Source organism: Canis lupus, chromosome 2 (genome assembly GCF_048164855.1).
Source record: "Canis lupus baileyi chromosome 2, mCanLup2.hap1, whole genome shotgun sequence".
Classification (NCBI taxonomy): Eukaryota; Metazoa; Chordata; class Mammalia; order Carnivora; family Canidae; genus Canis; species Canis lupus.
In genome coordinates, this window is record NC_132839.1 from 43,868,399 (window position 1) to 43,874,324 (window position 5,926).

Below are 5,926 nucleotides of genomic sequence, written 5' to 3' on the forward strand. Positions count from 1 at the left end.
CTGAGTGTCACATGGAGGGAAAGGAGGAAGACACTTGCCTGTGTTACTCTAGAAACATCATAGAACTGTGAGGGGAGTTGTAGAGGGCCAGATTTCTGGGTGAACAAACAGGAAGAATGAATTCCTAATAGTTATCCATGGGGTCTGCCACCACCTGGTGAGCTACATTGAGGAGGTAAGTGGAGAGACTGGGCCTGGCCACTCATGATGGAAAGTTGGCCAACCAGCTCTAAGTGACTGTGACTCTTGAAGTTCCAGAGCATCTTGCTTCTCTTCATGGAATCGTGGCTTATCCTACACTAAAGCCAAGATCTAGAATCATGCCTCCGAGTTCCAAGTGCCTCACCATTGCAAGGGATACCATAAAGAATTCAATTACTGCTCTCTGGTGTGAATCACCCAAGGATTCCAAGTGATTTGCCTATTGATTCTCTGCATTTGGCAACAACCTCTCTGCTCTGTGGGATGTGATTTTAACTTCAAACCTTATCACAGGGAATCTACTATTTTGTTTAAAAGACCCATGAATTCATAAAATTGGATAATACTGCCCTGGAACACACAATCCCAGACCCCTTTCTGGCCAAAGGAAAAAAAGTGGGTAACACCATTAGCTGTTAACATTTTCCTTAAATCTACCCTCTTCTCAGCTCTCATGCCTACAACTCAATGCTCCCAGATCAGACGTGTGTTTTTCAAATGAAATTGCAGTTAATGTAATGGTGGAAAATATTTACATTTATGCCCCAAATCCAAAAAGCCACAAAACTTTATTTCTCCTTTTGTAGTTTCAATATTTAATTAGTGATGAAGCACCAGAAACCTGTAGGGAAAACACACCCCATTATTTTTTAAGTTATAGTATATTTACAACCCATTTCCACCTGCTCCCTTTGTCTCCACCTGTCTCTGCTGCGCACAGATTCGTCTCAGCTGTCCCCTCAGGAATACAGCTGTGTCATCGCATACCGTGGCATCCTAATATTTCATACTAAGCTTTAAACCAATTAGGAATGACTACTGACTGTGCTGACTCATGGGAAGAGAAGGGGATAATGTGTCCTTCAGGTAATGAACTTCTTTGGGGACTTAACACATATTTCATTTTTTAGCACTGTTGGTTTTCCCTTGTCACATTTCTGTGCATGTGGCTTCATTTTGCTTCATCGTGCCAGGGGGATTATGTAGGGATTAATATTTGCCAAGTAACCAAGCTTATATTAATAATGGCATGAACTAAACTGATGCACAGTGGGATTATTGGGCCAACCTCTGAGGCCTCATGGATATTCTGGAGGTGGCAGAGGAAGTCATGGCTGGTGGGACCCATTTAAAGGCAGCAGCCTCAACTGAGCTCCAGCCGACTGTGATATGTAGAAACCAGAACTTTTTTTGTAGGACTTTATTTATTTATATGAGAGAGAGAGGGAGAGAGAGAGAGAGAGAGAGAGAGAGAGAGAATGCATGAGCAGAGGGGAGGGACAGAGAGAGAGAGAAGCAGACCCCTTGCTGAGCAGGAAGCCTGATTTGGGGCTTGATTCTAGGACCCTGGGATCATTACCTGAGCTGAAGGCAGATGACTGATAGCCCCCCACTCCTGCCAGGCACCCCTTTAGATGTGAACTTCCCCTATTTAAAAATGGAGGCACTATACAAATGAAACTACCACCTTCTGGATGACAACTACAGCTGGCTTTCACCTGTCAGTTTGCAACGGACTAAATAAATCTACCCACTTTTTTTTTTTTTTTCTCCTAGAGGGTAGATAGGTGCATTACAGCATGCATAGACTTTCTTTAGGGTTTCCTAAGATTTTGCCACTTGCCCATCCTAGTCCAGTGAAGGACTTGGTTCCGGACTCCCTGTCCGTGTGGTAAAAGCCCAAGGTGGAGGGCTGGCCAGCTAGGAACAGGCTGGGTCAGAACCCTGGTGGGAACTAGAAGTGTCCACATACCAGTGACATGGGATGAATCTGACTCTATTTGATTAGAGGGAAGGATTCTGGCTCCTGGTGGTGGTTGGGTCTGGAACAATTTCTGTGTCTCTGTTGGGGCCATGATAGAGCAGGGACCTGTAGCCCACCTCAGAAGAGTAGCAAGGCTCAGGCAGCTGGGCTGGAGGATTCTTGTCCGATTCTTGTCCTAGGAACTTTTCCCATGCTGCATCTCATTGAGCCACACAGCAACCTGATAAGGTGGTTATTGCTGTTTTGCCAAAGATGAAGTTGAAGGTCTGAGAATTTTTGCAGTCAGTAAGTGGTTGAGCTGGGGCCTGAATCAGGATCATTTGATAGTAAGGCAAGTGGTCCATGCCCTTCCCCCCCCAGAACTCAGGGTGAGGCCCCCTTGCCTCTTTGCCCAGGAATAAAGCATGACAAATGGCATGAAATCTATGGCTTTCACCTAATTTTTAGGACCCCAAATTTTATAATGGGAATTTGACCTCATATTTGCATCTATACCCACATACGAAGAGCTTTATTCTCTTGATTGGCATAAAAAAGGACCCCAGGAGAAGTTCATTCCCAGCCCAAGTAATCTGTGTTGAAATAGGATGTTAACAGAAACCTTTACCCTGCATTGCCCGCTCCTCAGTCATTAACAGCCTCGAGTTTCAACAGGGCAGGTCTTAATTCTTCAACAGAGATTTCTTTGCTCCACTAAGTTCAATCCATGTTGGAGCTATTAAAATGTCTTCCTAGTGCTTAGCTTGAAATTACCTCCTTTTACAAATTTTCCCGTTACGTAGATCTATAGCCCTTTGAAAAATGAATTGCTTTTCGTGGTGGTGGAAGAATGTCTGTGCTTTTAATATCATTATGCAATGGATCTTGATTCATCAGGATTAGAACTTTCTAGCTCAAAGCTAGACTACCAGTAAATAAAAATAGACTTTGTGCCTAATTCCCACCTCTATAAAAATCCAGTGAAATGCAGATAATGGGAGCAAGGAGCAGTGCCTGAGCCCAAGAACCTGGAAGGTTTAAGTGAGGTACTTACTATTCATCTGGCATTCATTGCAATAACATCAATCTTACCAAATTCTCTTGATATTAATGTAGATGCTCTGCATTTAATATATACTTCCATTGGAATTTCATTATAATTGAGCACTAAATGATGTCCACTTATGGTAAAGTGGTTCCAGAATTTTTTGTAATAAATGGATTTTAGTAGAATCCCAGATTCTTTGCTGAGTCTATATTAGACTTTTTATGCTCTAATTGTCATTGACTGTCTTTACTGTATTATTTCCAGACAGTTCATAATTTCCTCTGCTGAACAAATGGTGATTTGTGAGCAAAGTAAGACACGGACTGGGGTATGTGGTACCATTGATTTTTTTTAATTGCTCATTTGGAAAATATCTTTTAAAATCATTTGAATCATCTCTGTTAGTGTCATTATTAATGGCTGAGGGGGAGCTCATTAGGGGAGCGACTGGTAGAGTAACAATGATAGCAAAAATTTATTGAGTGCTCACTATGTGCTAGACAGCCTGCAAAGGTAAATGCTTTACATTCCTTATCTCATTGGAACCCCACAACTATTCTGTAGGTCTGATTAACATTTGTATTTTAGTCAAGTGGGCAGGAGAAGATAAGGACTTTCTGTGAGATCATACAGCTAGAAAGGGTCAGAGTGGAGATTGAATTCATATCTACCTCGCTTCAGGCCTCAAAGTCTGTGCTGTTAGCCACCATACCAGATGGTTTGTGGAATAGAACCCCTGTAAGTAGATGGAGCAAACCATGAGATTCCTGGACCCGTAAGAAATTCCTGTGGTTTTTTTTTTTTTTGGTCATAAATAGCTATACATAACTACGATAACTTGAAAACTATCTCTATGATTAAGATATACTTTTTCTCCCCCCCCACCCCTTACTCTCAGGGATGGTTGGGAGCTTACGTTTTGGGGGAATAGATATTCTGATAACTAGAAACACAGTGATAACATGAAGTGAATAACCAGTACACCAAATTGTACTACTGCATTTGTTTACATGGAAGCAGCTTGAGCAGACATAAAATAGTGGCTAGTTCATCCCAGGGTTAGAGCATGTGGTTGTTATGGCTGAGGCTAAAAGCTCTGTATGGTTCAGAGTCCTCATGCTGTTCATGCTGACTCAGCTCTCCCATCCCAGCTCTGACCCTACCCAGCCAATGGCCTTGGGGATGCATTGCGACTTCTTTCATCTGAAAAATGAAGAGATTGGGTTGAATTCAAGACTTTCAAATTAATTAATTAATTAATTAATTAACTTTTTAAAGATTTTATTTATTTATTTGAGGGAGAGAGAGTGTGTACAAGAGACAGTGAGAGAGAGCACAAGCAGAAGGGGAGGGGCAGAGGGAAAAGCACACTCCCCACTGAGCAGGGACCCCCCCCTAGTGTGGGGCTTGATCCCTGGACTCAGGATCATGAACTGAGTTGAAGGCAAATGCTTAACCGACTGAACCACCCAGGCTTCCCTAGACTTTCAAATGTATTTAGATTTTGGCATTACAAACCTTTTTTACAAAGAAATAGTATGCAGAAATCTGTATAAACAGATGAAAGTGAAACATCTCTGATTGAAGTGAGCACTACTCCTTCCCTATTCTAGGTTGGAACTTCTTGGACCTCCCCATCCTGGGGCCCAGAGCCCTTGAGACTCTACCAGCTATCTTGGGATAAGCCTAGGAAACTTCTGGACCAGTTGCTTCCCAAAGATCCTGCTAACTGACACTTCCAAATCTGCTTTGTCTGGATATGGAACACACCCAGAGTAATTCGTCTGCTTTAATTTGTGAGCCCTGGGAACTGAGTCACTGGTAAATTTTCTTTTGCCATGGTGGCTGGCTCTCAAACTACTGGTGTACTTAGGGCAAGGGTATGGAACACTAAGGCATGCATTTTGGATTAACCACATTTTATGTTCCCATCATTCATTTTTTTTCCTCTACTTCTGAGGCATGTAACCGGGCATTTGACACAATTCTGAAAACCACCTGAACTCTCTTTTTTTGAGTAAGGTGGGTTAGGAAATGAGCCAGTCAACACATAAAACTAAATATTTTTTTAAAAAATATTTATTTATTTATTTATTTATTTATTTATTTATTTATTTATTTAAGAGGGGGGAGCATGAGTAGGAGACACAGGGAGAAAGAATCTCAAATAGACTCTGCACTGAGCACAGGCCCCATGTGGAGCTTTGATCTCACCACCCTGAGATTATGACCTGAGCCCAAACCAGGAGTTGGACGCTTAACTGACTGTGACACCCAGGCACCCCCCTCTCCCAATCTTTTCGGATTCTGTGCCCAAAATGTGTTATTAACATCTACAAATTTTGCATCCTGGAGGTCAACTGTCACTTGCTCATTGTCACATCAACCACCCTTGTTGTCACCCTTGTCACACCTGTACCCTGCCTTTACCACAGTTAGCACAGCTTATGATTATCAACTTGTGTGATCCTTTGCTTCAGCATGGAGCTGACTCTGGGCTGCAAGCTCTCCAAGGGCAAGGAGCATACCCATAGTGCTCACCGTCTTATACTAAGTACCTAACCCAGTTCCTGACATGGGGAAGATATGCAACATATAGTTCTAGAATGAATTAATGTTGAAATCCTTTTTATTTGAGTGTAGTCTAACCAGGTAGCCATTCATTAAAAGTGAAGCTCTGGAACCCAGTTACTTGATTCAAATCCAGGCTCAACCAGTTACTTATTGTGTATTCTTGGAAGTCACTGAAATCTTTTATGGCTCAGTTTCCTCCTCTGTAAAGCAGGACTGATAATAGTATCTATTTCATAGGGTTTGTATAAGAAATAATGAGAAAACATATATACTTAGTGTAGTGCCTGGTATATAGGTAAACCTCCACAATTTTTAGATTCCTATTTTTATACAATTTATTTTCCTGGTGGAATACACAA

General features: G+C 41.9%; 1 long non-coding RNA gene across 1 annotated transcript; it reads left to right on the forward strand.

Annotated features, from left to right (window-relative positions):
• Positions 1–307: 307 nt before the first annotated feature.
• Positions 308–5,044, forward strand: LOC140610145 (uncharacterized). The gene is made up of 4 exons (XR_012011915.1): positions 308–597; positions 923–1,068; positions 3,258–3,321; positions 4,607–5,044. It is a non-coding gene; the product is annotated as an uncharacterized lncRNA (long non-coding RNA).
• The last annotated feature ends 882 nt before the right edge of the window (positions 5,045–5,926 follow it).